Source organism: Parasteatoda tepidariorum, chromosome 4 (genome assembly GCF_982258835.1).
Source record: "Parasteatoda tepidariorum strain Cologne lab strain chromosome 4, Ptep-v5.0, whole genome shotgun sequence".
Lineage (NCBI taxonomy): Eukaryota > Metazoa > Arthropoda > Arachnida > Araneae > Theridiidae > Parasteatoda > Parasteatoda tepidariorum.
The window spans coordinates 4331544-4355402 of record NC_141758.1 but is presented as its reverse complement, the minus strand read 5'-3'; the positions used below and the strand labels follow the sequence as shown (position 1 = coordinate 4355402).

The 23859-nt window shown below is 33.6% G+C and overlaps 43 non-coding genes across 43 annotated transcripts; all 43 read right to left on the bottom strand.

The window, feature by feature from the left end:
• Nucleotides 1–126: 126 nt before the first annotated feature.
• TRNAT-CGU (transfer RNA threonine (anticodon CGU)) lies at nucleotides 127–199 on the bottom strand. The gene has a single exon. It is a non-coding gene; the product is annotated as a tRNA-Thr (tRNA).
• A 168-nt stretch (nucleotides 200–367) lies between these two features.
• TRNAT-CGU (transfer RNA threonine (anticodon CGU)) lies at nucleotides 368–440 on the bottom strand. The gene has a single exon. It is a non-coding gene; the product is annotated as a tRNA-Thr (tRNA).
• Nucleotides 441–608: 168 nt separating this feature from the next.
• TRNAT-CGU (transfer RNA threonine (anticodon CGU)) lies at nucleotides 609–681 on the bottom strand. Its single transcript has one exon. It is a non-coding gene; the product is annotated as a tRNA-Thr (tRNA).
• A 168-nt stretch (nucleotides 682–849) lies between these two features.
• TRNAT-CGU (transfer RNA threonine (anticodon CGU)) lies at nucleotides 850–922 on the bottom strand. Its single transcript has one exon. It is a non-coding gene; the product is annotated as a tRNA-Thr (tRNA).
• Nucleotides 923–1090: 168 nt separating this feature from the next.
• TRNAT-CGU (transfer RNA threonine (anticodon CGU)) lies at nucleotides 1091–1163 on the bottom strand. Its single transcript has one exon. It is a non-coding gene; the product is annotated as a tRNA-Thr (tRNA).
• A 409-nt stretch (nucleotides 1164–1572) lies between these two features.
• Nucleotides 1573–1645, bottom strand: TRNAT-CGU (transfer RNA threonine (anticodon CGU)). The gene has a single exon. It is a non-coding gene; the product is annotated as a tRNA-Thr (tRNA).
• Nucleotides 1646–1813: 168 nt separating this feature from the next.
• On the bottom strand, nucleotides 1814–1886 carry TRNAT-CGU (transfer RNA threonine (anticodon CGU)). Its single transcript has one exon. It is a non-coding gene; the product is annotated as a tRNA-Thr (tRNA).
• A 168-nt stretch (nucleotides 1887–2054) lies between these two features.
• On the bottom strand, nucleotides 2055–2127 carry TRNAT-CGU (transfer RNA threonine (anticodon CGU)). Its single transcript has one exon. It is a non-coding gene; the product is annotated as a tRNA-Thr (tRNA).
• A 168-nt stretch (nucleotides 2128–2295) lies between these two features.
• On the bottom strand, nucleotides 2296–2368 carry TRNAT-CGU (transfer RNA threonine (anticodon CGU)). Its single transcript has one exon. It is a non-coding gene; the product is annotated as a tRNA-Thr (tRNA).
• A 168-nt stretch (nucleotides 2369–2536) lies between these two features.
• TRNAT-CGU (transfer RNA threonine (anticodon CGU)) lies at nucleotides 2537–2609 on the bottom strand. The gene has a single exon. It is a non-coding gene; the product is annotated as a tRNA-Thr (tRNA).
• A 168-nt stretch (nucleotides 2610–2777) lies between these two features.
• TRNAT-CGU (transfer RNA threonine (anticodon CGU)) lies at nucleotides 2778–2850 on the bottom strand. Its single transcript has one exon. It is a non-coding gene; the product is annotated as a tRNA-Thr (tRNA).
• Nucleotides 2851–3606: 756 nt separating this feature from the next.
• TRNAT-CGU (transfer RNA threonine (anticodon CGU)) lies at nucleotides 3607–3682 on the bottom strand. The gene has a single exon. It is a non-coding gene; the product is annotated as a tRNA-Thr (tRNA).
• Nucleotides 3683–4091: 409 nt separating this feature from the next.
• On the bottom strand, nucleotides 4092–4164 carry TRNAT-CGU (transfer RNA threonine (anticodon CGU)). The gene has a single exon. It is a non-coding gene; the product is annotated as a tRNA-Thr (tRNA).
• Nucleotides 4165–4332: 168 nt separating this feature from the next.
• TRNAT-CGU (transfer RNA threonine (anticodon CGU)) lies at nucleotides 4333–4405 on the bottom strand. The gene has a single exon. It is a non-coding gene; the product is annotated as a tRNA-Thr (tRNA).
• A 168-nt stretch (nucleotides 4406–4573) lies between these two features.
• Nucleotides 4574–4646, bottom strand: TRNAT-CGU (transfer RNA threonine (anticodon CGU)). Its single transcript has one exon. It is a non-coding gene; the product is annotated as a tRNA-Thr (tRNA).
• Nucleotides 4647–4814: 168 nt separating this feature from the next.
• Nucleotides 4815–4887, bottom strand: TRNAT-CGU (transfer RNA threonine (anticodon CGU)). Its single transcript has one exon. It is a non-coding gene; the product is annotated as a tRNA-Thr (tRNA).
• Nucleotides 4888–5055: 168 nt separating this feature from the next.
• Nucleotides 5056–5128, bottom strand: TRNAT-CGU (transfer RNA threonine (anticodon CGU)). Its single transcript has one exon. It is a non-coding gene; the product is annotated as a tRNA-Thr (tRNA).
• Nucleotides 5129–5296: 168 nt separating this feature from the next.
• Nucleotides 5297–5369, bottom strand: TRNAT-CGU (transfer RNA threonine (anticodon CGU)). Its single transcript has one exon. It is a non-coding gene; the product is annotated as a tRNA-Thr (tRNA).
• A 756-nt stretch (nucleotides 5370–6125) lies between these two features.
• Nucleotides 6126–6201, bottom strand: TRNAT-CGU (transfer RNA threonine (anticodon CGU)). Its single transcript has one exon. It is a non-coding gene; the product is annotated as a tRNA-Thr (tRNA).
• A 409-nt stretch (nucleotides 6202–6610) lies between these two features.
• On the bottom strand, nucleotides 6611–6683 carry TRNAT-CGU (transfer RNA threonine (anticodon CGU)). The gene has a single exon. It is a non-coding gene; the product is annotated as a tRNA-Thr (tRNA).
• A 168-nt stretch (nucleotides 6684–6851) lies between these two features.
• Nucleotides 6852–6924, bottom strand: TRNAT-CGU (transfer RNA threonine (anticodon CGU)). Its single transcript has one exon. It is a non-coding gene; the product is annotated as a tRNA-Thr (tRNA).
• Nucleotides 6925–7092: 168 nt separating this feature from the next.
• On the bottom strand, nucleotides 7093–7165 carry TRNAT-CGU (transfer RNA threonine (anticodon CGU)). Its single transcript has one exon. It is a non-coding gene; the product is annotated as a tRNA-Thr (tRNA).
• A 168-nt stretch (nucleotides 7166–7333) lies between these two features.
• TRNAT-CGU (transfer RNA threonine (anticodon CGU)) lies at nucleotides 7334–7406 on the bottom strand. The gene has a single exon. It is a non-coding gene; the product is annotated as a tRNA-Thr (tRNA).
• A 168-nt stretch (nucleotides 7407–7574) lies between these two features.
• TRNAT-CGU (transfer RNA threonine (anticodon CGU)) lies at nucleotides 7575–7647 on the bottom strand. The gene has a single exon. It is a non-coding gene; the product is annotated as a tRNA-Thr (tRNA).
• A 168-nt stretch (nucleotides 7648–7815) lies between these two features.
• TRNAT-CGU (transfer RNA threonine (anticodon CGU)) lies at nucleotides 7816–7888 on the bottom strand. Its single transcript has one exon. It is a non-coding gene; the product is annotated as a tRNA-Thr (tRNA).
• A 759-nt stretch (nucleotides 7889–8647) lies between these two features.
• On the bottom strand, nucleotides 8648–8720 carry TRNAT-CGU (transfer RNA threonine (anticodon CGU)). The gene has a single exon. It is a non-coding gene; the product is annotated as a tRNA-Thr (tRNA).
• A 168-nt stretch (nucleotides 8721–8888) lies between these two features.
• On the bottom strand, nucleotides 8889–8961 carry TRNAT-CGU (transfer RNA threonine (anticodon CGU)). Its single transcript has one exon. It is a non-coding gene; the product is annotated as a tRNA-Thr (tRNA).
• A 168-nt stretch (nucleotides 8962–9129) lies between these two features.
• TRNAT-CGU (transfer RNA threonine (anticodon CGU)) lies at nucleotides 9130–9202 on the bottom strand. Its single transcript has one exon. It is a non-coding gene; the product is annotated as a tRNA-Thr (tRNA).
• A 409-nt stretch (nucleotides 9203–9611) lies between these two features.
• TRNAT-CGU (transfer RNA threonine (anticodon CGU)) lies at nucleotides 9612–9684 on the bottom strand. Its single transcript has one exon. It is a non-coding gene; the product is annotated as a tRNA-Thr (tRNA).
• Nucleotides 9685–9852: 168 nt separating this feature from the next.
• TRNAT-CGU (transfer RNA threonine (anticodon CGU)) lies at nucleotides 9853–9925 on the bottom strand. The gene has a single exon. It is a non-coding gene; the product is annotated as a tRNA-Thr (tRNA).
• A 168-nt stretch (nucleotides 9926–10093) lies between these two features.
• Nucleotides 10094–10166, bottom strand: TRNAT-CGU (transfer RNA threonine (anticodon CGU)). The gene has a single exon. It is a non-coding gene; the product is annotated as a tRNA-Thr (tRNA).
• A 168-nt stretch (nucleotides 10167–10334) lies between these two features.
• Nucleotides 10335–10407, bottom strand: TRNAT-CGU (transfer RNA threonine (anticodon CGU)). Its single transcript has one exon. It is a non-coding gene; the product is annotated as a tRNA-Thr (tRNA).
• A 168-nt stretch (nucleotides 10408–10575) lies between these two features.
• TRNAT-CGU (transfer RNA threonine (anticodon CGU)) lies at nucleotides 10576–10648 on the bottom strand. Its single transcript has one exon. It is a non-coding gene; the product is annotated as a tRNA-Thr (tRNA).
• Nucleotides 10649–10816: 168 nt separating this feature from the next.
• TRNAT-CGU (transfer RNA threonine (anticodon CGU)) lies at nucleotides 10817–10889 on the bottom strand. The gene has a single exon. It is a non-coding gene; the product is annotated as a tRNA-Thr (tRNA).
• A 168-nt stretch (nucleotides 10890–11057) lies between these two features.
• Nucleotides 11058–11130, bottom strand: TRNAT-CGU (transfer RNA threonine (anticodon CGU)). The gene has a single exon. It is a non-coding gene; the product is annotated as a tRNA-Thr (tRNA).
• A 168-nt stretch (nucleotides 11131–11298) lies between these two features.
• On the bottom strand, nucleotides 11299–11371 carry TRNAT-CGU (transfer RNA threonine (anticodon CGU)). The gene has a single exon. It is a non-coding gene; the product is annotated as a tRNA-Thr (tRNA).
• A 168-nt stretch (nucleotides 11372–11539) lies between these two features.
• On the bottom strand, nucleotides 11540–11612 carry TRNAT-CGU (transfer RNA threonine (anticodon CGU)). The gene has a single exon. It is a non-coding gene; the product is annotated as a tRNA-Thr (tRNA).
• Nucleotides 11613–11780: 168 nt separating this feature from the next.
• On the bottom strand, nucleotides 11781–11853 carry TRNAT-CGU (transfer RNA threonine (anticodon CGU)). The gene has a single exon. It is a non-coding gene; the product is annotated as a tRNA-Thr (tRNA).
• A 168-nt stretch (nucleotides 11854–12021) lies between these two features.
• On the bottom strand, nucleotides 12022–12094 carry TRNAT-CGU (transfer RNA threonine (anticodon CGU)). Its single transcript has one exon. It is a non-coding gene; the product is annotated as a tRNA-Thr (tRNA).
• A 168-nt stretch (nucleotides 12095–12262) lies between these two features.
• On the bottom strand, nucleotides 12263–12335 carry TRNAT-CGU (transfer RNA threonine (anticodon CGU)). Its single transcript has one exon. It is a non-coding gene; the product is annotated as a tRNA-Thr (tRNA).
• Nucleotides 12336–12503: 168 nt separating this feature from the next.
• Nucleotides 12504–12576, bottom strand: TRNAT-CGU (transfer RNA threonine (anticodon CGU)). The gene has a single exon. It is a non-coding gene; the product is annotated as a tRNA-Thr (tRNA).
• A 168-nt stretch (nucleotides 12577–12744) lies between these two features.
• TRNAT-CGU (transfer RNA threonine (anticodon CGU)) lies at nucleotides 12745–12817 on the bottom strand. Its single transcript has one exon. It is a non-coding gene; the product is annotated as a tRNA-Thr (tRNA).
• Nucleotides 12818–12985: 168 nt separating this feature from the next.
• On the bottom strand, nucleotides 12986–13058 carry TRNAT-CGU (transfer RNA threonine (anticodon CGU)). Its single transcript has one exon. It is a non-coding gene; the product is annotated as a tRNA-Thr (tRNA).
• Between the last annotated feature and the right edge of the window lie 10801 nt (nucleotides 13059–23859).

The window sequence follows — 23859 nt, the reverse complement described above, 5'->3', positions numbered from 1 at the left end:
TGGAATAATCTTCCAGATAATATGCTCCATTCATCAGCATTTTTAGAAATTAAATAAAATTATATAATAATTTGAGTCCTCACTGCTTTAAGCAAAAGAGAGATTGACTTAAATGATATACATGCCAGCCACCAGTGAGGATTGAACTCACGACCCCTGGTTCACGAGACCAGTGCTCTAACCACTGAGCTATGATGGCTCTGATGCGCTATCAAAAATAACAATAGACTATTTTGTAATATGGAATAATCTTCCAGATAATATGCTCCATTCATCAGCATTTTTAGAAATTAAATAAAATTATATAATAATTTGAGTCTTCACTGCTTTAAGCAAAATAGAGATTGACTTAAATGATATACATGCCAGCCACCAGTGAGGATTGAACTCACGACCCCTGGTTTACGAGACCAGTGCTCTAACCACTAAGCTATGATCGCTCTGATGCGCTAACAAAAATAACAATACACTATTTTGTAATATGGAATAATCTTCCAGATAATATGCTCCATTCATCAGCATTTTTAGAAATTAAATAAAATTATATAATAATTTGAGTCCTCACTGCTTTAAGCAAAAGAGAGATTGACTTAAATGATATACATGCCAGCCACCAGTGAGAATTGAACTCACGACCCCTGGTTTACGAGACCAGTGCTCTAACCACTAAGCTATGATCGCTCTGATGCGCTAACAAAAATAACAATACACTATTTTGTAATATGGAATAATCTTCCAGATAATATGCTCCATTCATCAGCATTTTTAGAAATTAAATAAAATTATATAATAATTTGAGTCTTCACTGCTTTAAGCAAAAGAGAGATTGACTTAAATGATATACATGCCAGCCACCAGTGAGGATTGAACTCACGACCCCTGGTTTACGAGACCAGTGCTCTAACCACTGAGCTATGATGGCTCTGACGAGCTGTCAAAAATAACAATAGACTATTTTGTAATATGGAATAATCTTCCAGATAATATGCTCCATTCACCAGCATTTTTAGAAATTAAATAAAATTATATAATATTTTGAGTCCTCACTGCTTTAAGCAAAAGAGAGATTGACTTAAATGATATACATGCCAGCCACCAGTGAGGATTGAACTCACGACCCCTGGTTTACGAGACCAGTGCTCTAACCACTAAGCTATGATCGCTCTGATGCGCTAACAAAAATAACAATACACTATTTTGTAATATGGAATAATCTTCCAGATAATATGCTCCATTCATCAGCATTTTTAGAAATTAAATAAAATTATATAATAATTTGAGTCCTCACTGCTTTAAGCAAAAGAGAGATTGACTTAAATGATATACATGCCAGCCACCAGTGAGGATTGAACTCACGACCCCTGGTTCACGAGACCAGTGTTCTAACCACAGAGCTCTGATGGCTCTGATGCACTATCAAAAATAACAATAGACTATTTTGTAATATGGAATAATCTTCCAGATAATATGCTCCATTTATCAGCATTTTTAGAAATTAAATAAAATTATATAATAATTTGAGTCTTCACTGCTTTAAGCAAAAGAGAGATTGACTTAAATGATATACATGCCAGCCACCAGTGAGGATTGAACTCACGACCCCTGGTTTACGAGACCAGTGCTCTAACCACTGAGCTATGATGGCTCGGATGCGCTATCAAAAATAACAATAGATTATTTTGTAATATGGAATAATCTTCTAGATAATATGCTCCATTCAACAGCATTTTTAGAAATTAAATAAAATTATATAATAATTTGAGTCCTCACTGCTTCAAGCAAAAGAGATATTGACTTAAATGATATACATGCCAGCCACCAGTGAGGATTGAACTCACGACCCCTGGTTTACGAGACCAGTGCTCTAACCACTGAGCTATGATGGCTCTGATGCGCTGTCAAAAATAACAATAGACTATTTTGTAATATGGAATAATCTTCCAGATAATATGCTCCATTCATCAGCATTTTTAGAAATTAAATAAAATTATATAATAATTTGAGTCCTCACTGCTTTAAGCAAAAGAGAGATTTACTTAAATGATATACATGCCAGCCACCAGTGAGGATTGAACTCACGACCCCTGGTTTACGAGACCAGTGCTCTAACTACTAAGCTATGATCGCTCTGATGCGCTAACAAAAATAACAATACACTATTTTGTAATATGGAATAATCTTCCAGATAATATGCTCCATTCATCAGCATTTTTAGAAATTAAATAAAATTATATAATAATTTGAGTCCTCACTGCTTTAAGCAAAAGAGAGATTGACTTAAATGATATACATGCCAGCCACCAGTGAGGATTGAACTCACGACCCCTGGTTTACGAGACCAGTGCTCTAACCACTGAGCTATGATGGCTCTGATGCGCTATCAAAAATAACAATAGACTATTTTGTAATATGGAATAATCTTCCAGATAATATGCTCCATTCATCAGCATATTTAGAAATTAAATAAAATTATATAATAATTTGAGTCCTCACTGCTTTAAGCAAAAGAGAGATTGACTTAAATGATATACATGCCAGCCACCAGTGAGGATTGAACTTACGACCCCTGGTTTACGAGACCAGTGCTCTAACCACTGAGCTATGATCGCTCTGATGCGCTAACAAAAATAACAATAGACTATTTTGTAATATGGAATAATCTTCCAGATAATATGCTCCATTCATCAGCATTTTTAGAAATTAAATAAAATTATATAATAATTTGAGTCCTCACTGCTTTAAGCAAAAGAGAGATTGACTTAAATGATATACATGCCAGCCACCAGTGAGGATTGAACTCACGACCCCTGGTTCACGAGACCAGTGCTCTAACCACTGAGCTATGATGTCTCGGATGCGCTAACAAGAATAATAATACACTATTTTGTAATCTATATATATATTTCTCTTTCACGGCACCAAAAAAAAGCCTCATTACAACTCCCCGAATGGCAACGTTAGAAAATCGACCAATGATTGCTGCTAAAAATGTCACATGGCAAATGTCACATGAGGTGGCTCAACATATAGCGCTTTTTAAAACGGAAACATTAACCAGAGTGAGCATTATCAGGTTGTTCAATTCAGATTCATGCCCTAAAAACAGGGTAATATTTAATTTAAACTCAATTAGGAATTAATTAGGCTGACCTTCTCCATGACTATAAATAAGTCACAAGGTCAGACTTTTGAGAAAATCAGTTTAGTATTGACTAAACAAGTTTTTAGTCATGGACAACTTTATGTTGGCCTGTCAAGAGCTAAGTCATTTGACAGCCATTCAGTAATTGCTCCAAGATGCTAAATCTATAATTGTGTTTTCAAAGAAATTCTGAATGCTTAGTGTTAATTTCTTAGAGCTGCGCAGAAAAAAAAGTTTTTTAGAAAAAATTTAATTGAAACTTCTATTGGCAGTAGGCAAGGGGAACTGCCAAAATCAAAACTCCCCGATTAGAAATGCAGCATGGCGACCTCCACGTGGTATTTCTCGGGTAATGCTAACAGCCATGCATTTTAACTTATTGTATGTAAAACATCCTCATTTTGTTCAAACATGTTATGTACTTTATCACAAATGTTAATTAATATAGAAATCGATTTCAATAATGCAGCCAAAAGTGAGGATTGAACTTACGACCCCTGGTTTACGAGACCAGTGCTCTAACCACTAAGCTATGATCGCTCTGATGCGCTAACAAAAATAACAATACACTATTTTGTAATATGGAATAATCTTCCAGATAATATGCTCCATTCATCAGCATTTTTAGAAATTAAATAAAATTATATAATAATTTGAGTCCTCACTGCTTTAAGCAAAAGAGAGATTGACTTAAATGATATACATGCCAGCCACCAGTGAGGATTGAACTCACGACCCCTGGTTCACGAGACCAGTGTTCTAACCACAGAGCTCTGATGGCTCTGATGCACTATCAAAAATAACAATAGACTATTTTGTAATATGGAATAATCTTCCAGATAATATGCTCCATTTATCAGCATTTTTAGAAATTAAATAAAATTATATAATAATTTGAGTCTTCACTGCTTTAAGCAAAAGAGAGATTGACTTAAATGATATACATGCCAGCCACCAGTGAGGATTGAACTCACGACCCCTGGTTTACGAGACCAGTGCTCTAACCACTGAGCTATGATGGCTCGGATGCGCTATCAAAAATAACAATAGATTATTTTGTAATATGGAATAATCTTCTAGATAATATGCTCCATTCAACAGCATTTTTAGAAATTAAATAAAATTATATAATAATTTGAGTCCTCACTGCTTCAAGCAAAAGAGATATTGACTTAAATGATATACATGCCAGCCACCAGTGAGGATTGAACTCACGACCCCTGGTTTACGAGACCAGTGCTCTAACCACTGAGCTATGATGGCTCTGATGCGCTGTCAAAAATAACAATAGACTATTTTGTAATATGGAATAATCTTCCAGATAATATGCTCCATTCATCAGCATTTTTAGAAATTAAATAAAATTATATAATAATTTGAGTCCTCACTGCTTTAAGCAAAAGAGAGATTTACTTAAATGATATACATGCCAGCCACCAGTGAGGATTGAACTCACGACCCCTGGTTTACGAGACCAGTGCTCTAACTACTAAGCTATGATCGCTCTGATGCGCTAACAAAAATAACAATACACTATTTTGTAATATGGAATAATCTTCCAGATAATATGCTCCATTCATCAGCATTTTTAGAAATTAAATAAAATTATATAATAATTTGAGTCCTCACTGCTTTAAGCAAAAGAGAGATTGACTTAAATGATATACATGCCAGCCACCAGTGAGGATTGAACTCACGACCCCTGGTTTACGAGACCAGTGCTCTAACCACTGAGCTATGATGGCTCTGATGCGCTATCAAAAATAACAATAGACTATTTTGTAATATGGAATAATCTTCCAGATAATATGCTCCATTCATCAGCATATTTAGAAATTAAATAAAATTATATAATAATTTGAGTCCTCACTGCTTTAAGCAAAAGAGAGATTGACTTAAATGATATACATGCCAGCCACCAGTGAGGATTGAACTTACGACCCCTGGTTTACGAGACCAGTGCTCTAACCACTGAGCTATGATCGCTCTGATGCGCTAACAAAAATAACAATAGACTATTTTGTAATATGGAATAATCTTCCAGATAATATGCTCCATTCATCAGCATTTTTAGAAATTAAATAAAATTATATAATAATTTGAGTCCTCACTGCTTTAAGCAAAAGAGAGATTGACTTAAATGATATACATGCCAGCCACCAGTGAGGATTGAACTCACGACCCCTGGTTCACGAGACCAGTGCTCTAACCACTGAGCTATGATGTCTCGGATGCGCTAACAAGAATAATAATACACTATTTTGTAATCTATATATATATTTCTCTTTCACGGCACCAAAAAAAAGCCTCATTACAACTCCCCGAATGGCAACGTTAGAAAATCGACCAATGATTGCTGCTAAAAATGTCACATGGCAAATGTCACATGAGGTGGCTCAACATATAGCGCTTTTTAAAACGGAAACATTAACCAGAGTGAGCATTATCAGGTTGTTCAATTCAGATTCATGCCCTAAAAACAGGGTAATATTTAATTTAAACTCAATTAGGAATTAATTAGGCTGACCTTCTCCATGACTATAAATAAGTCACAAGGTCAGACTTTTGAGAAAATCAGTTTAGTATTGACTAAACAAGTTTTTAGTCATGGACAACTTTATGTTGGCCTGTCAAGAGCTAAGTCATTTGACAGCCATTCAGTAATTGCTCCAAGATGCTAAATCTATAATTGTGTTTTCAAAGAAATTCTGAATGCTTAGTGTTAATTTCTTAGAGCTGCGCAGAAAAAAAAGTTTTTTAGAAAAAATTTAATTGAAACTTCTATTGGCAGTAGGCAAGGGGAACTGCCAAAATCAAAACTCCCCGATTAGAAATGCAGCATGGCGACCTCCACGTGGTATTTCTCGGGTAATGCTAACAGCCATGCATTTTAACTTATTGTATGTAAAACATCCTCATTTTGTTCAAACATGTTATGTACTTTATCACAAATGTTAATTAATATAGAAATCGATTTCAATAATGCAGCCAAAAGTGAGGATTGAACTTACGACCCCTGGTTTACGAGACCAGTGCTCTAACCACTAAGCTATGATCGCTCTGATGCGCTAACAAAAATAACAATACACTATTTTGTAATATGGAATAATCTTCCAGATAATATGCTCCATTCATCAGCATTTTTAGAAATTAAATAAAATTATATAATAATTTGAGTCCTCACTGCTTTAAGCAAAAGAGAGATTGACTTAAATGATATACATGCCAGCCACCAGTGAGGATTGAACTCACGACCCCTGGTTCACGAGACCAGTGTTCTAACCACAGAGCTCTGATGGCTCTGATGCACTATCAAAAATAACAATAGACTATTTTGTAATATGGAATAATCTTCCAGATAATATGCTCCATTTATCAGCATTTTTAGAAATTAAATAAAATTATATAATAATTTGAGTCTTCACTGCTTTAAGCAAAAGAGAGATTGACTTAAATGATATACATGCCAGCCACCAGTGAGGATTGAACTCACGACCCCTGGTTTACGAGACCAGTGCTCTAACCACTGAGCTATGATGGCTCGGATGCGCTATCAAAAATAACAATAGATTATTTTGTAATATGGAATAATCTTCTAGATAATATGCTCCATTCAACAGCATTTTTAGAAATTAAATAAAATTATATAATAATTTGAGTCCTCACTGCTTCAAGCAAAAGAGATATTGACTTAAATGATATACATGCCAGCCACCAGTGAGGATTGAACTCACGACCCCTGGTTTACGAGACCAGTGCTCTAACCACTGAGCTATGATGGCTCTGATGCGCTGTCAAAAATAACAATAGACTATTTTGTAATATGGAATAATCTTCCAGATAATATGCTCCATTCATCAGCATTTTTAGAAATTAAATAAAATTATATAATAATTTGAGTCCTCACTGCTTTAAGCAAAAGAGAGATTTACTTAAATGATATACATGCCAGCCACCAGTGAGGATTGAACTCACGACCCCTGGTTTACGAGACCAGTGCTCTAACTACTAAGCTATGATCGCTCTGATGCGCTAACAAAAATAACAATACACTATTTTGTAATATGGAATAATCTTCCAGATAATATGCTCCATTCATCAGCATTTTTAGAAATTAAATAAAATTATATAATAATTTGAGTCCTCACTGCTTTAAGCAAAAGAGAGATTGACTTAAATGATATACATGCCAGCCACCAGTGAGGATTGAACTCACGACCCCTGGTTTACGAGACCAGTGCTCTAACCACTGAGCTATGATGGCTCTGATGCGCTATCAAAAATAACAATAGACTATTTTGTAATATGGAATAATCTTCCAGATAATATGCTCCATTCATCAGCATATTTAGAAATTAAATAAAATTATATAATAATTTGAGTCCTCACTGCTTTAAGCAAAAGAGAGATTGACTTAAATGATATACATGCCAGCCACCAGTGAGGATTGAACTTACGACCCCTGGTTTACGAGACCAGTGCTCTAACCACTGAGCTATGATCGCTCTGATGCGCTAACAAAAATAACAATAGACTATTTTGTAATATGGAATAATCTTCCAGATAATATGCTCCATTCATCAGCATTTTTAGAAATTAAATAAAATTATATAATAATTTGAGTCCTCACTGCTTTAAGCAAAAGAGAGATTGACTTAAATGATATACATGCCAGCCACCAGTGAGGATTGAACTCACGACCCCTGGTTCACGAGACCAGTGCTCTAACCACTGAGCTATGATGTCTCGGATGCGCTAACAAGAATAATAATACACTATTTTGTAATCTATATATATATTTCTCTTTCACGGCACCAAAAAAAAGCCTCATTACAACTCCCCGAATGGCAACGTTAGAAAATCGACCAATGATTGCTGCTAAAAATGTCACATGGCAAATGTCACATGAGGTGGCTCAACATATAGCGCTTTTTAAAACGGAAACATTAACCAGAGTGAGCATTATCAGGTTGTTCAATTCAGATTCATGCCCTAAAAACAGGGTAATATTTAATTTAAACTCAATTAGGAATTAATTAGGCTGACCTTCTCCATGACTATAAATAAGTCACAAGGTCAGACTTTTGAGAAAATCAGTTTAGTATTGACTAAACAAGTTTTTAGTCATGGACAACTTTATGTTGGCCTGTCAAGAGCTAAGTCATTTGACAGCCATTCAGTAATTGCTCCAAGATGCTAAATCTATAATTGTGTTTTCAAAGAAATTCTGAATGCTTAGTGTTAATTTCTTAGAGCTGCGCAGAAAAAAAAGTTTTTTAGAAAAAATTTAATTGAAACTTCTATTGGCAGTAGGCAAGGGGAACTGCCAAAATCAAAACTCCCCGATTAGAAATGCAGCATGGCGACCTCCACGTGGTATTTCTCGGGTAATGCTAACAGCCATGCATTTTAATTTATTGTATGTAAAACATCCTTATTTTGTTCAAACATGTTATGTACTTTATCACAAATGTTAATTAATATAGAAATCGATTTCAATAATGCAGCCACCAGTGAGGATTGAACTTACGACCCCTGGTTTACGAGACCAGTGCTCTAACCACTAAGCTATGATCGCTCTGATGCGCTAACAAAAATAACAATACACTATTTTGTAATATGGAATAATCTTCCAGATAATATGCTCCATTCATCAGCATTTTTAGAAATTAAATAAAATTATATAATAATTTGAGTCTTCACTGCTTTAAGCAAAAGAGAGATTGACTTAAATGATATACATGCCAGCCACCAGTGAGGATTGAACTCACGACCCCTGGTTTACGAGACCAGTGCTCTAACCACTGAGCTATGATGGCTCTGACGCGCTGTCAAAAATAACAATAGACTATTTTGTAATATGGAATAATCTTCCAGATAATATGCTCCATTCACCAGCATTTTTAGAAATTAAATACAATTATATAATAATTTGAGTCCTCACTGCTTTAAGCAAAAGAGAGATTGACTTAAATGATATACATGCCAGCCACCAGTGAGAATTGAACTCACGACCCCTGGTTTACGAGACCAGTGCTCTAACCACTGAGCTATGATGGCTCTGATGCGCTGTCAAAAATAACAATAGACTATTTTGTAATATGGAATAATCTTCCAGATAATATGCTCCATTCATCAGCATTTTTAGAAATTAAATAAAATTATATAATAATTTGAGTCCTCACTGCTTTAAGCAAAAGAGAGATTGACTTAAATGATATACATGCCAGCCACCAGAGAGAATTGAACTCACGACCCCTGGTTTACGAGACCAGTGCTCTAAGCACTAAGCTATGATCGCTCTGATGCGCTAACAAAAATAACAATACACTATTTTGTAATATGGAATAATCTTCCAGATAATATGCTCCATTCATCAGCATTTTTAGAAATTAAATAAAATTATATAATAATTTGAGTCTTCACTGCTTTAAGCAAAAGAGAGATTGACTTAAATGATATACATGCCAGCCACCAGTGAGGATTGAACTCACGACCCCTGGTTTACGAGACCAGTGCTCTAACCACTGAGCTATGATGGCTCTGACGCGCTGTCAAAAATAACAATAGACTATTTTGTAATATGGAATAATCTTCCAGATAATATGCTCCATTCACCAGCATTTTTAGAAATTAAATAAAATTATATAATAATTTGAGTCCTCACTGCTTTAAGCAAAAGAGAGATTGACTTAAATGATATACATGCCAGCTACCAGTGAGGATTGAACTCACGACCCCTGGTTTACGAGACCAGTGCTCTAACCACTAAGCTATGATCGCTCTGATGCGCTAACAAAAATAACAATACACTATTTTGTAATATGGAATAATCTTCCAGATAATATGCTCCATTCATCAGCATTTTTAGAAATTAAATAAAATTATATAATAATTTGAGTCCTCACTGCTTTAAGCAAAAGAGAGATTGACTTAAATGATATACATGCCAGCCACCAGTGAGGATTGAACTCACGACCCCTGGTTCACGAGACCAGTGTTCTAACCACTGAGCTCTGATGGCTCTGATGCACTATCAAAAATAACAATAGACTATTTTGTAATATGGAATAATCTTCCAGATAATATGCTCCATTTATCAGCATTTTTAGAAATTAAATAAAATTATATAATAATTTGAGTCTTCACTGCTTTAAGCAAAAGAGAGATTGACTTAAATGATATACATGCCAGCCACCAGTGAGGATTGAACTCACGACCCCTGGTTTACGAGACCAGTGCTCTAACCACTGAGCTATGATGGCTCGGATGCGCTATCAAAAATAACAATAGATTATTTTGTAATATGGAATAATCTTCTAGATAATATGCTCCATTCAACAGCATTTTTAGAAATTAAATAAAATTATATAATAATTTGAGTCCTCACTGCTTCAAGCAAAAGAGATATTGACTTAAATGATATACATGCCAGCCACCAGTGAGGATTGAACTCACGACCCCTGGTTTACGAGACCAGTGCTCTAACCACTGAGCTATGATGGCTCTGATGCGCTGTCAAAAATAACAATAGACTATTTTGTAATATGGAATAATCTTCCAGATAATATGCTCCATTCATCAGCATTTTTAGAAATTAAATAAAATTATATAATAATTTGAGTCCTCACTGCTTTAAGCAAAAGAGAGATTTACTTAAATGATATACATGCCAGCCACCAGTGAGGATTGAACTCACGACCCCTGGTTTACGAGACCAGTGCTCTAACCACTGAGCTATGATGGCTCAGACGCGCTGTCAAAAATAACAATACACTATTTTGTAATATGGAATAATCTTCCAGATAATATGCTCCATTCACCAGCATTTTTAGAAATTAAATAAAATTATATAATAATTTGAGTCCTCACTGCTTTAAGCAAAAGAGAGATTGACTTAAATGATATACATGCCAGCCACCAGTGAGGATTGAACTCACGACCCCTGGTTCACGAGACCAGTGTTCTAACCACTGAGCTCTGATGGCTCTGATGCACTATCAAAAATAACAATAGACTATTTTGTAATATGGAATAATCTTCCAGATAATATGCTCCATTCATCAGCATTTTTAGAAATTAAATAAAATTATATAATAATTTGAGTCCTCACTGCTTTAAGCAAAAGAGAGATTTACTTAAATGATATACATGCCAGCCACCAGTGAAGATTGAACTCACGACCCCTGGTTTACGAGACCAGTGCTCTAACCACTGAGCTATGATGGCTCTGACGCGCTGTCAAAAATAACAATACACTATTTTGTAATATGGAATAATCTTCCAGATAATATGCTCCATTCACCAGCATTTTTAGAAATTAAATAAAATTATATAATAATTTGAGTCCTCACTGCTTTAAGCAAAAGAGAGATTGACTTAAATGATATACATGCCAGCCACCAGTGAGGATTGAACTCACGACCCCTGGTTCACGAGACCAGTGTTCTAACCACTGAGCTCTGATGGCTCTGATGCACTATCAAAAATAACAATAGACTATTTTGTAATATGGAATAATCTTCCAGATAATATGCTCCATTCATCAGCATTCTTAGAAATTAAATAAAATTATATAATAATTTGAGTCTTCACTGCTTTAAGCAAAAGAGAGATTTACTTAAATGATATATATGCCAGCCACCAGTGAGGATTGAACTCACGACCCCTGGTTTACGAGACCAGTGCTCTAACCACTGAGCTATGATGGCTCGGATGCGCTATCAAAAATAACAATAGATTATTTTGTAATATGGAATAATCTTCTAGATAATATGCTCCATTCAACAGCATTTTTAGAAATTAAATAAAATTATATAATAATTTGAGTCCTCACTGCTTCAAGCAAAAGAGATATTGACTTAAATGATATACATGCCAGCCACCAGTGAGGATTGAACTCACGACCCCTGGTTTACGAGACCAGTGCTCTAACCACTGAGCTATGATGGCTCTGATGCGCTGTCAAAAATAACAATAGACTATTTTGTAATATGGAATAATCTTCCAGATAATATGCTCCATTCATCAGCATTTTTAGAAATTAAATAAAATTATATAATAATTTGAGTCCTCACTGCTTTAAGCAAAAGAGAGATTTACTTAAATGATATACATGCCAGCCACCAGTGAGGATTGAACTCACGACCCCTGGTTTACGAGACCAGTGCTCTAACTACTAAGCTATGATCGCTCTGATGCGCTAACAAAAATAACAATACACTATTTTGTAATATGGAATAATCTTCCAGATAATATGCTCCATTCATCAGCATTTTTAGAAATTAAATAAAATTATATAATAATTTGAGTCCTCACTGCTTTAAGCAAAAGAGAGATTGACTTAAATGATATACATGCCAGCCACCAGTGAGGATTGAACTCACGACCCCTGGTTTACGAGACCAGTGCTCTAACCACTGAGCTATGATGGCTCTGATGCGCTATCAAAAATAACAATAGACTATTTTGTAATATGGAATAATCTTCCAGATAATATGCTCCATTCATCAGCATATTTAGAAATTAAATAAAATTATATAATAATTTGAGTCCTCACTGCTTTAAGCAAAAGAGAGATTGACTTAAATGATATACATGCCAGCCACCAGTGAGGATTGAACTTACGACCCCTGGTTTACGAGACCAGTGCTCTAACCACTGAGCTATGATCGCTCTGATGCGCTAACAAAAATAACAATAGACTATTTTGTAATATGGAATAATCTTCCAGATAATATGCTCCATTCATCAGCATTTTTAGAAATTAAATAAAATTATATAATAATTTGAGTCCTCACTGCTTTAAGCAAAAGAGAGATTGACTTAAATGATATACATGCCAGCCACCAGTGAGGATTGAACTCACGACCCCTGGTTCACGAGACCAGTGCTCTAACCACTGAGCTATGATGTCTCGGATGCGCTAACAAGAATAATAATACACTATTTTGTAATCTATATATATATTTCTCTTTCACGGCACCAAAAAAAAGCCTCATTACAACTCCCCGAATGGCAACGTTAGAAAATCGACCAATGATTGCTGCTAAAAATGTCACATGGCAAATGTCACATGAGGTGGCTCAACATATAGTGGCTCAACAACATTCTTCCGGTACTTTAACTAGACTTTCCTGCATGCGTGACGGGTACTTGCAAAGAAAACTGGAAGAAAAATAGATCCTCCGACAGGCCAAGAGCCTTGACCAAATAATCTGTAAAACTCTCTGGTGAGCATCAAGAAGAACTAAACGCTCACAATTAGCAGTTTGACCAGAGTTTTCAGCTAATAAAATGATAATGCGCTCAGACGGTATTTGAACTCACTCTCATAACTCTGACTCGAAAAAACAAACAAACATAAAATACTCTTTTTGAAAACAAGTAAACGAAATGTATTTGTTTTTACTCACATAGTTTTCCCTCCAACTAGATCCTCATTGTCAAATTAGGAGCAGAATTAAAAAATTTTAAAAAAATTGTCTAATACTAGTCCAGCTGCTTCCTTTTCTTTTGCAGGTTTAAGAAGTCAGAAAATGAATCGTATAACTATCACTGATATTGTTTTTAAGATAAAAGTACCTTTGTCCGGTATTACTTACAATGACATTTTTTTCTAATTTATATGAAATTCATTGTCACTTTCAAGCCCAAAAATTATTAGTGAAAATTGAATAACTATAATAATATAAAATATACTACAAAGTGGGGTAAACTCAAACAATCGAAATGTTTTTTAACATATTTTATCCTTGGTAATAATATTTCATTTTCGATTTCAAAGTTCTGAAATCGAGAATAAATTCTCGTTATTTTATCTCTTTCGGGAGAAACACTGCCATCTTTTTCCAATTCCAAAAGAAAGATGCTACAATCGATTTCTATGGGGAGGTAGGTGAGGGTTGAAGAATAAACGCTGCACGTTTGTTTTGTAATCTCTCGCCCGGTCAATATCTTCAAATGTCTTGGCAAGATTTACTTCATAATTTTTACTGTATATATGGCAATTGTAAATATGTTCTTTACTCTGCAGGGTGTCTCAGGATTATTGGAGCAAATTTTAAGGGGCGGTAGGACACATCATGATGATTAAGATGTGTCTAGAAACCCATGGTCGAAAACGACCGCTAGGTGTTGTTGTTCACAAGAACACTGGAGGGAAGAAACTTGCATAGCAGCAGTCTCCTGTAGAGGAGTTAGCACTATTTTATGAAGACATAGTTGGCAGATATGCACATGAAGCGCGGATCGATAGAGGGAAATGCATAAGCAGCCGAAAGAGTTTCCATCAGCTTGATAGATTGATGGCAGCTCAAATGACTGCGACAATTGGGTACATGCACTTGACGAAGAAGCAAAACTTGGATACTCACATTAACCTATGACGCCAGTCCCCAGCTGATAGTTATAAGCAAAATAACTTCGATGCACAATTAGTTTGTTTATATTCTACATAGCTTCGTGTCTGTCTTGGTGTTGAATAAGAGATAAATGGTGAAAGAATATAGATTATGCCACTTAAGAGAATTGATACTTGATGGGCTTGGCTTATTCGAAACAGAATAGAAAGGATATTTGCTAACGTTTTAACAACCAATGTCGACCGAGATACCCACACTACGTCACTTGCAGGTGTCCCATTAAGGTCTGTTTTCTCCAATGCTCTTCTATACAGCACCACCTAGCGGTGAACGAAGACTTTCCAAACTGTGACATGCCGTGCAAATATGAATTCTTGTGATTCTTCTTGCCCTCTACTTCCCCTTAAAGTTTATCCCAATAATCTTGAGACACCATACATATTGATATTTAATACTACTAATGTAAATTTTGTATTACTGTTATTGTCTCACCTATGTATATTATTAAATTTGTTTCATAATCTCAGTTTCTGTTATTATTATTTTTTTGTTGTCTTTTTAGTGAAGTTTATTCTTTTGAATAACCCTCAAAAGAGGTCGAATTTGCTTTTGACTTCCCAAGTCTATTACGTCAGTCGCAGTCTTTAATCGGAAAGTGAGTCATTCTAACTCATTGATTTATTTGGAGCGAAGTAGAATTTTTTAAAAGTTGAATTAATTTCAGATCAATACCCTATCAGCACTAAATTAATCACAACACAGTTATTCCAAAAATAACTCACTCCAAGCAGTGTAACTTTTGGACTTACTGTGATTCGATCCTAGTACTTATTCAATCACTCATATTTAGAGTAATATTACCGAGAAATTATTATTTTTTCTCTGAATAGATGTAATACATTTTTAAAGGTCTAAGTCATAATTTAAGATATATTTGTATATTTGTTATAAATGTGCCAATTTTATATAATAATAGGAGGCGGCGTTACTGGAAATTAAGTACCGTTTTGTTCTATCGCCACAGCCGCGGCAGTGTCGCTGGTTGTAGTGATGCCACCTGACATCATTACACCCAAATTGTGTTGTGTTCGCATGTGTTAGTATGCGTTTAAAAGACGATTGCCAATCCCGCATGCGTACCGTGAAGCACATCCGTTTTACGGTTCCTCAATAAAGTACAAAGCTTAAAGCCTACAGCAAAAATCGCGAAGTTTAATTCATAACAAAAGGCGTTGAAAACTAAATCAAAGCCTTATGTTGCTTGAAGAAAATGCACGCCTCCATTCTTCTGGCGTCTCTCAAAACTATATCATACCTGCCAACTTTCACTCTTTCCGAGAATGGATTTTCAGAGTGGTTGTAAAACAATAAACGAAAAACAATCAGACTCAAAAATATATTTATATTTTGATCCCGTTGAAATTCGCTTGCGCAAAGATTATTATGCTTTTATATATTTATTATAATTATTTATATGTAGTGGTGGTCAAACTCATTTATAATTATCAGTATAATTCAAAAAGTTAATTGGAATAACCTGAGTATTGCTACCACTTTAAATATGAGAATAAAATCTTCCGGAAAATCCGGAAGAGTTGGCAGGTATGCTATATCCATCGTTTCAGTTGGGAATTCTATCACGTGTCATACAGTCTATTTCAAACTATTACGTACTCTTGAAGAACCATGGTGGCTCAGGGGATAGAGCGTTTTTCTCCCATTGAGGTGAACTGGGTTCATATCCCAGAAAAGGCAGGCAGATATCAATTCCACACCCATCTCGCACCTACCACAGTGTTGACGAAAAATATCCTCAGTGGTAGACGGATCAAGGACTAGAGTCCCCTTGCCATCAGGCTAACCATGGAAGGCATTCGTGGCTTTCCTCTACATATAACGCAATTGCGGATTAGTTCATTCAAAAGAGACAATTTCTTCCAATACTTGATCCATGAGACTTGTCTTTTGGATTGGGTTCAAAATTACAAGGCTACGGAGTTGAACATTTGTAAACCCCCTAAAAAATTGGCTGGACTGTTCAACGACGGATATAAAATAAAACTTATTGACTTTGGAAGCAAATGTGCTTTGACGATGCAGAAGATGGTGTTCAGCTGTGACTGTCACGAAAGGCGGCATCCTTTTTAAAAAAGAGCATAAACAGTTCCCTTTATGAAAAATGTCTGAATAACGGTATAAATAAAACTAATTTATGAAATGCTCCCTCATTCAAAAATCTATTTTATTTGGAAAAAAAGAGTCGTATTTTAGACGAGTTATTTCAATACATTTACTTTTAGGACACGCCTCGTAACTTCTCAAAATAATTCACCTTGACTATAGAAACTATTATTTGCATTTACGTAAAGAGCGACTTGATTCAGGTGTTCCATTAAAGATTTCATTGATAAAGTAAATACAATATACTAGTTATAACATTTTCTTGAAAGAGAAACGGGAATAGAAATTACTTAGTTCCATTTCTTAGTCTATTACGTATAAGAAATCGTTAATCTTTTAATTAAATTGTTGGTGTAGGTAAATATTACAAAAGTAATATTGAGCATGATCGTTTCCTTTTTCATTTAAGCTTAAAGTAAATTAGAATATCTGAAAATGTTATATTTTTATGATGTGTTTTACAAACTTTTCAAAAGTTATGTAAAACTATAGGCAAAATGCTATATTTTTATGTTGTGTTTCACAAAATTTCCAAAAATTATGTAAAACTATATGCAAAATTTTATATTTTTATGTTGTGTTTTACAAAATTTTCAAAAATCATACAAAATTATATGCAATGAAATAAATATGGGCAACTAAAAGTTCTAATTTTCACATAAAATTTAAAAAAAAGTCCAGTTGCGTGTAAAACTCACTGTATAGTTATTATAATTATAATTATAAATTTATCAATTTCACAAAAAAAGCAATTTAAAAACCATATATTCATTTATTTCTGAAATTATGTATTTCGTATGGCTAGATCACTTCATCTATTGAACCAACCTATTAAAAGGCAGCAAAAATGCAAGGAAAGTGTTTAATTTCCTAATTTTTATTCGACAAACTAAAAAAATTTGATTTATTGCCATTCGCATTTAAAGGTTTATGAACTAAATAAATTTAAAAAAAAAAAACATTGCTACTAATTTATATATATTTTATAAATGTGGGGTAACGTTTACCTCATGGTGCAAACATAAATGTATACGTAATGAATAGTTTAAAGGCAGATCTGGCAGCTACTATGCTTTTTGCAAATATTTTTTAGAGTGATAAACTGTCAAAAACTAAACTTTTAGGATTTTTGGCAATTTTCGCAACATTTAAAAAGTCTTGCCATGAAAGAAGTGAAATAAAAAACCATTTTATATGAACTTTTGAATTATTCACATGTACTGATGAGAAAAATAAATTTAACTTTTATTACTAAAAAAGAATTTATTATACATTCGAAAACATTTATTCCATCACTAAAAGAAATTTGTCAATAGAAAATTGGCAGCATTGTAAACATAGTAGGATTCACTCGTGTTACTATTTTAATCAAAGAATGTCCAAAATCGTTTACGTTTTTCATGCCAAATTTTCTTTTGTTTTCGAAGATTTTCTGATTGCTAGAAATTTCAAAATTTTGTTTTCAGGAGTTTTTTTTTCGCTAAATCGAATGCAATGAAAATTATCATGTTACTTCAGAAAAGTGTTGTCAGGTCAGATGTATTTTATTTTACTACCTTCGTTTAACAGCCGACCCAATTTTGGGTTTACGACTATTGATGTTCAACTACGTAACCTTGTAATTTTAAACCCAATCCAGAAGATAAAGGAACTCCTGGATCTAGCATTAAGAGAAATTTGTCGTCATGGAGGACTTCAAGTGGCTGTAAAATGTCAGGTGAAATAGACAATTCAATATGGGGCCGTTTTGGCTGAGTAATAAATATAAAATATTAGGTTTATATAGCAATTATATTATATAATTATGTATGTATAATAAATAGGGTCAAAATTGGTTGAAAAGCATACCTGCCAACTCTTCCGGATTTTTCAGAAGATTTTATTTTCATATTTAAAGTGGTAGCAATACTCAGGTTATTCCAATTAACTTTTTGAATTATAATGATAATTATAAATGAGTTTGACCACCACTACATATAAATAATTACAATAAATATTTCAACGCATAATAATCCTTGCTCAAGCGAATTACAACGGGATCAAAATATAAATATATTTTTGAGTCAGATTGTTTATTGTTTTACAACCACTCTGAAAATCCATTCTCGGAAAGAGTGAAAGTTGGCAGGTATGGAAAAGTGATTGTAAAATATCGAGTGAAATAGACGTTCTATATAGTGCCGATATATGCTGAATAATGGATATAAAATATTAGGTTAATATAACAATTCCACATAGATCCAATGTCGGCCATTGTTGAGTCAAGATTCATGAATACTGGTACAATGAGGGCTCAAGTTATTTTGCTGCAATAGGAGTATTGGCTTGGTTTGGCATAAACTTCACTGTTGACGTGAACAAACATCACCAGTGAACAGTACACGTCACCAGTGAACCAACCAGTCAGAAACTAGCGTAGACTGTGAGAAGCATTAAACCAAAGTATCAAATCTATTTAATCAACATTTCTTAAAATTTGTTTTAACTATTGTTTTATAGTATTAAAAATTATTATTATCATTTTTTCAAGTATTTAAAAAAACACTTTAAATACTTGAAAAGTTCCCACTAAAATAAAATTAAATTGATTAAATACTTTTTTAAACTAACTTCAATTTGATCAAAAATTAAAGTGGTGTCATAATTAATAAACTGAACCTTACCGTTCAGTAGAAGTTTAGTACCATTTAGTTCTATCAAAAAGTCCTTAACGAAGACAAATTTACTTAATACTTGATACCGGAGCTTCCTTGTCTTCCGTATTGGGCTCAAAATTACATGGCTACGGAAACCACTGACCAATGGTATTCCTGAACTCAAAATTGTTTCTGTTCTTCAACGACGATTATGAAATAAAATAAAATCTTAATGGATCGAGGATGTGATCTCAAATGTGCTAATTAAATAGTGCAGACAACATTTCAAGTTGCAAAATCAGACACGAAATATATTTTCTTTGTATAAACATACCTTTTTTATTATGCATTCGGAATTTTGATCCCTAAAATATAGGGGCTAGTGCATATGACTATCAACAGTTGTAGGTTTAAGGTCAGTAAACATGCAGATTAAAGTGACAAAATGTTAAGTTGAATGCTTTCACACCAATTTCAAACATTTCGTATATTTAATTAACACGTTGAGTGTCATGGGGTCACCGGTGAAACCAAGATTATTAGAAACACATAATTCGAGTAAATTTTTATTGCTTATAATTTTTTAAATATTATTATCGATACTAAAATGGTTTGCAGAAATGAATGCAATATAGAACACACAAAAATAGTTTCATTTATATACACAGAGATGCCAACTTGATCCGGACAGAGAACAAATATTTTCAAGTTGTAGTTTATTAATTGTGATTCTTGGCTTAATAAATTCAATTGAGTAGATTTTTATCAACCACTATTTCTAAATAGGCTTATATAATTCGCCACTTTTTTAAGACATGTCATGCTAAATCTTTTAAACAACTAGCAAAATCTGTCTAATATTTGCAAATTTAGTTCGTAGTTATTTGCCGTTCGGCCAGACGGGCAAGCCATGTAAAATTAACGTGGCATTCAACGCGCTAAAGCTACAGTTATTTTATTATTATTATTTTTTTTTTTTTGAAGAAGACCTCGTTAACAAGTACTGCCTGACCACCCTGAATAACTTTTGATCTCATGATGGAATTTTAATGCTCTATCTAGGACATCTTATTGTATTGAGAAAGAGACTTCAATCATGCTAATTATTTAGTGCAGACGATATTTTAAGTTACGAAATCAGACACAAAAACGTTTTTTTTTCAATAAATCAATTTATTTTTCGATGAATTCAGATTTCTGACCTTCAAAATATAGGGGATAGCCGTAATGAGGAAAATATATTTCCCATAGTTTAATCAGAAGATTGATCCAATGTTTGGACCACTTAATGCGAATTTTAATTTTTGTCATATCTTGGTTGGATAGTTCCTTAGAAATCTAAATTTAATGTATTATTATCATTATTTTTTTTTTAGAATTCATTTTCTTAGAAAGATTCATCCGATTTTGCTCAAATTTTGCCATATAAAATTATTATTATAAAAATTAAATAATTATAATAAAAATTATTATAATAAAAATTATTATAAAAATAATTTGCCATATAAAATTATATAATTACATTCCTTAAAATGGTGAAAAAAATCTGTATACCTTATAATTCAATTTGTTTCGGCTATTGTTAAATAAAATAATAAATATTTAAAAAAAGTTATTTTTTAATGACATTATATTAGAAGAAACGAATTTTATAACTGTGTGCAAAGATTTAATAACTAGCTTAATTCATTTTAAGTCATTTTCCCATCACAACATATCAGAAATTCAAAGTATCCTATGAAATGCAACTTTATTGCACTTATTTCGTGGAATTTATAACAAATTAAAATGCCTACTGGATCCAAATTCCAAAATGTCACTAAAAAATAAAAATTATATCCATCTTACTTTCATTAAGTCAATAATTACCCATGCGTTCCCTTGCTTGATGCAATATTTGTAAAACACAAACGAAAAAAAAAAACTCAACGTATTCCAAAACAAATTACTTAGAAAAATAAGTGGTGTCCCCTATTTTATCAGAAATAAGGACATACACGGAAATTTTAAATTAAATACTCTCTCAGATATATTAATGACTCTCTATCTTTTCATAGAAAAAGCTAAAATTAGACCCCTAGCATATAGGCAACCCCTCCCCCATAATTCTAATCCCACTTCACACATTCCTCCTTTGTATGTCTAAGAAATCAGTTAATCTGTCAATCAGTTTCCCTGCAGCGCACTGCTATTTGAATTATGTTCTAAAAACTACCCTTAACTAACTCCTTTTACTAATGATGCTATTTTATCTAACAACTTTAATTGAACTATTACTATATATTAAGATTATTTTGACACTCTTATTAATATTTATAACGTTACTGGTGACTAGTCGATTTACATTTAATACGGGGGTCATATGCACCTGGAAAAAATTAAAAAAAGTGGTAGTAATATTAATGAATTTCGTTTATTATTATGATTGTTTCTGCCAGAATATTTTTTTCTCTAAGTAAATAAATGAAGATCCGAATGTGGAGGATATGAAATTTTAATTTGATAGTGAAAACTAATATTAAGAAATTTTCAGCTTCTTTGCAACAAAATTGATACCAGTTATTATTTTTTTCTAGGTGCGTAAGAATCCTGTAATATATACTCCCTTTAATTTAATAAGCGTTGCGATTAAGGCAACTTATTTCTAATTCATGATCATTGTATCCTTTTATTTTTATAATCATCATGGGTGAAAGTGAGATGGAAAAAGAAGACAGACTGGTAGAAAAAACCATTTCGGTTTTTACTTGTTTTCGGGTGTAGTTAACCTATTCTTTTTTTTTTAAACTATTAAACAATATCTACACTTGCTTCGGAACGAAGCAGTTTTATATATATGCCATAATTGTAAAAAAATCTTGGTAGTTACAAAAATTATTGTTTCTCGTAAAAAAAAAACATACCAGAATGAAATATCTTTCGTACCAGTTTTTGCTCTTTTCCGTTTTGGTACATATGTAGGCTTTCAGTCCTGCAAATCACTATTGTATTATCAACTCTGTTCGTACCAATGAAAAGGTTTAAAGCCCCTGAGGGACCTAAAAGCCTTGAGTAAATTTAAGACTATGACTAAGCAGTTAACTCCAGGACTGAAAAGTCCATCTATAATCAAGACGCAAAATAGAAAAAACTTTTAACATTTAATTTTTAGCTATTCTTATTTTTATCCAATTTGCGGGAATAATAAAGTATCTATAACTACTAATTTTTTCTAACGAATACAATTTATATATTAAATTGCTTCTTTTTCGAGTAAAGATAAATAGCAGTAAATTGCTTATTGTTTAGAATGGATTTACTCTTTCAAAAAATTATCTATTATTGAAATAGTTCTACTACCAGCGTTTTCTCTTGTCCGTCTCACTTTCAAGCCTGGCGAACTCGTGGTGATTCTTATAGGGCGTGGGCGAAATTATTCTTAGTCTGCAAGTTTTACTATTTAATTCGCTAAAGTTTTGCAGAAAACGTAGCAGTTGGTATCCACGTCAAATCATATCTTGTTTACCCAACGGGAAGAGTAAGATTACGTCGGAGAGTTTAACAGAAATCAATTAAACGGACCCATTTAATCCGAAGCACAAAATTAATACCTGAATAAAGAAGGTAGCATAAATTTGTATATGTTACGGTGAATGACCGAAATCTGGAGAACGTCGACTCTCACCGGTGAATGTCAACAATCACATAGTCGCTTTGGTGAATGTTCGAAATATTTGTTATATCCAATTTTATATTAATTTATTCGTTGATATTATTAAATTTATTTGATATATTTATTCTATATTTTAATACTTACGGACGATAGATTAGAAGAAACATCAGTGTTTGGAGTATCGGGCAAATATATACCGGGCAATGGCACTTGACCTTAAAAAAACATCAGTGTAGGGTATACCGAGCCACTTAATGTTAAGTGTCACTGCCCGGTATACCCTACACTGATGTTTTTTAAGGTTAAGTGCCACTGCCCGGTATACATTTGCTCGGTATACCCTACACTGATGTATTTTTAAGGTCAAGTGCCATTGCCCGGTATATATTTGCCCGATACTTGGTGTATACCGGGCAGTGTCACTTAACCTTAAGAAAACATCAGTGTAGGGTATACCGAGCAAATGTATACCAGGCAAATGTAAATGTATGGCCCGATACTCCAAACACTGATGTTTCTTCTGATCTATCGGCAGTAAGTATTAAAATATCGAATACCACGAATAAATTCATATCAAATCGAATGTAAAAAATATTTCGGACATTCACCAAAGCGACTATGTGATTGTTGACATTCACCGGTGAAAGTCAGAAATAAGGGTATTTAGAAAATATTTCGGACATACACCAAGCGACTACGTGAATGTTGACATTCACCGGTGAATGTCGACATTTTCGAGACTTCGGTCATTCACCGTAACATGTATACCAAATGGATATCTCTTCCTGCTATATACAACTTTAACTTTAAAAAGCCAACGTGTCATATAGTCATGCTGCCTGTCAACTACGACTCCTTTTGCAAAGTATTTCATAGAGTGGTAGA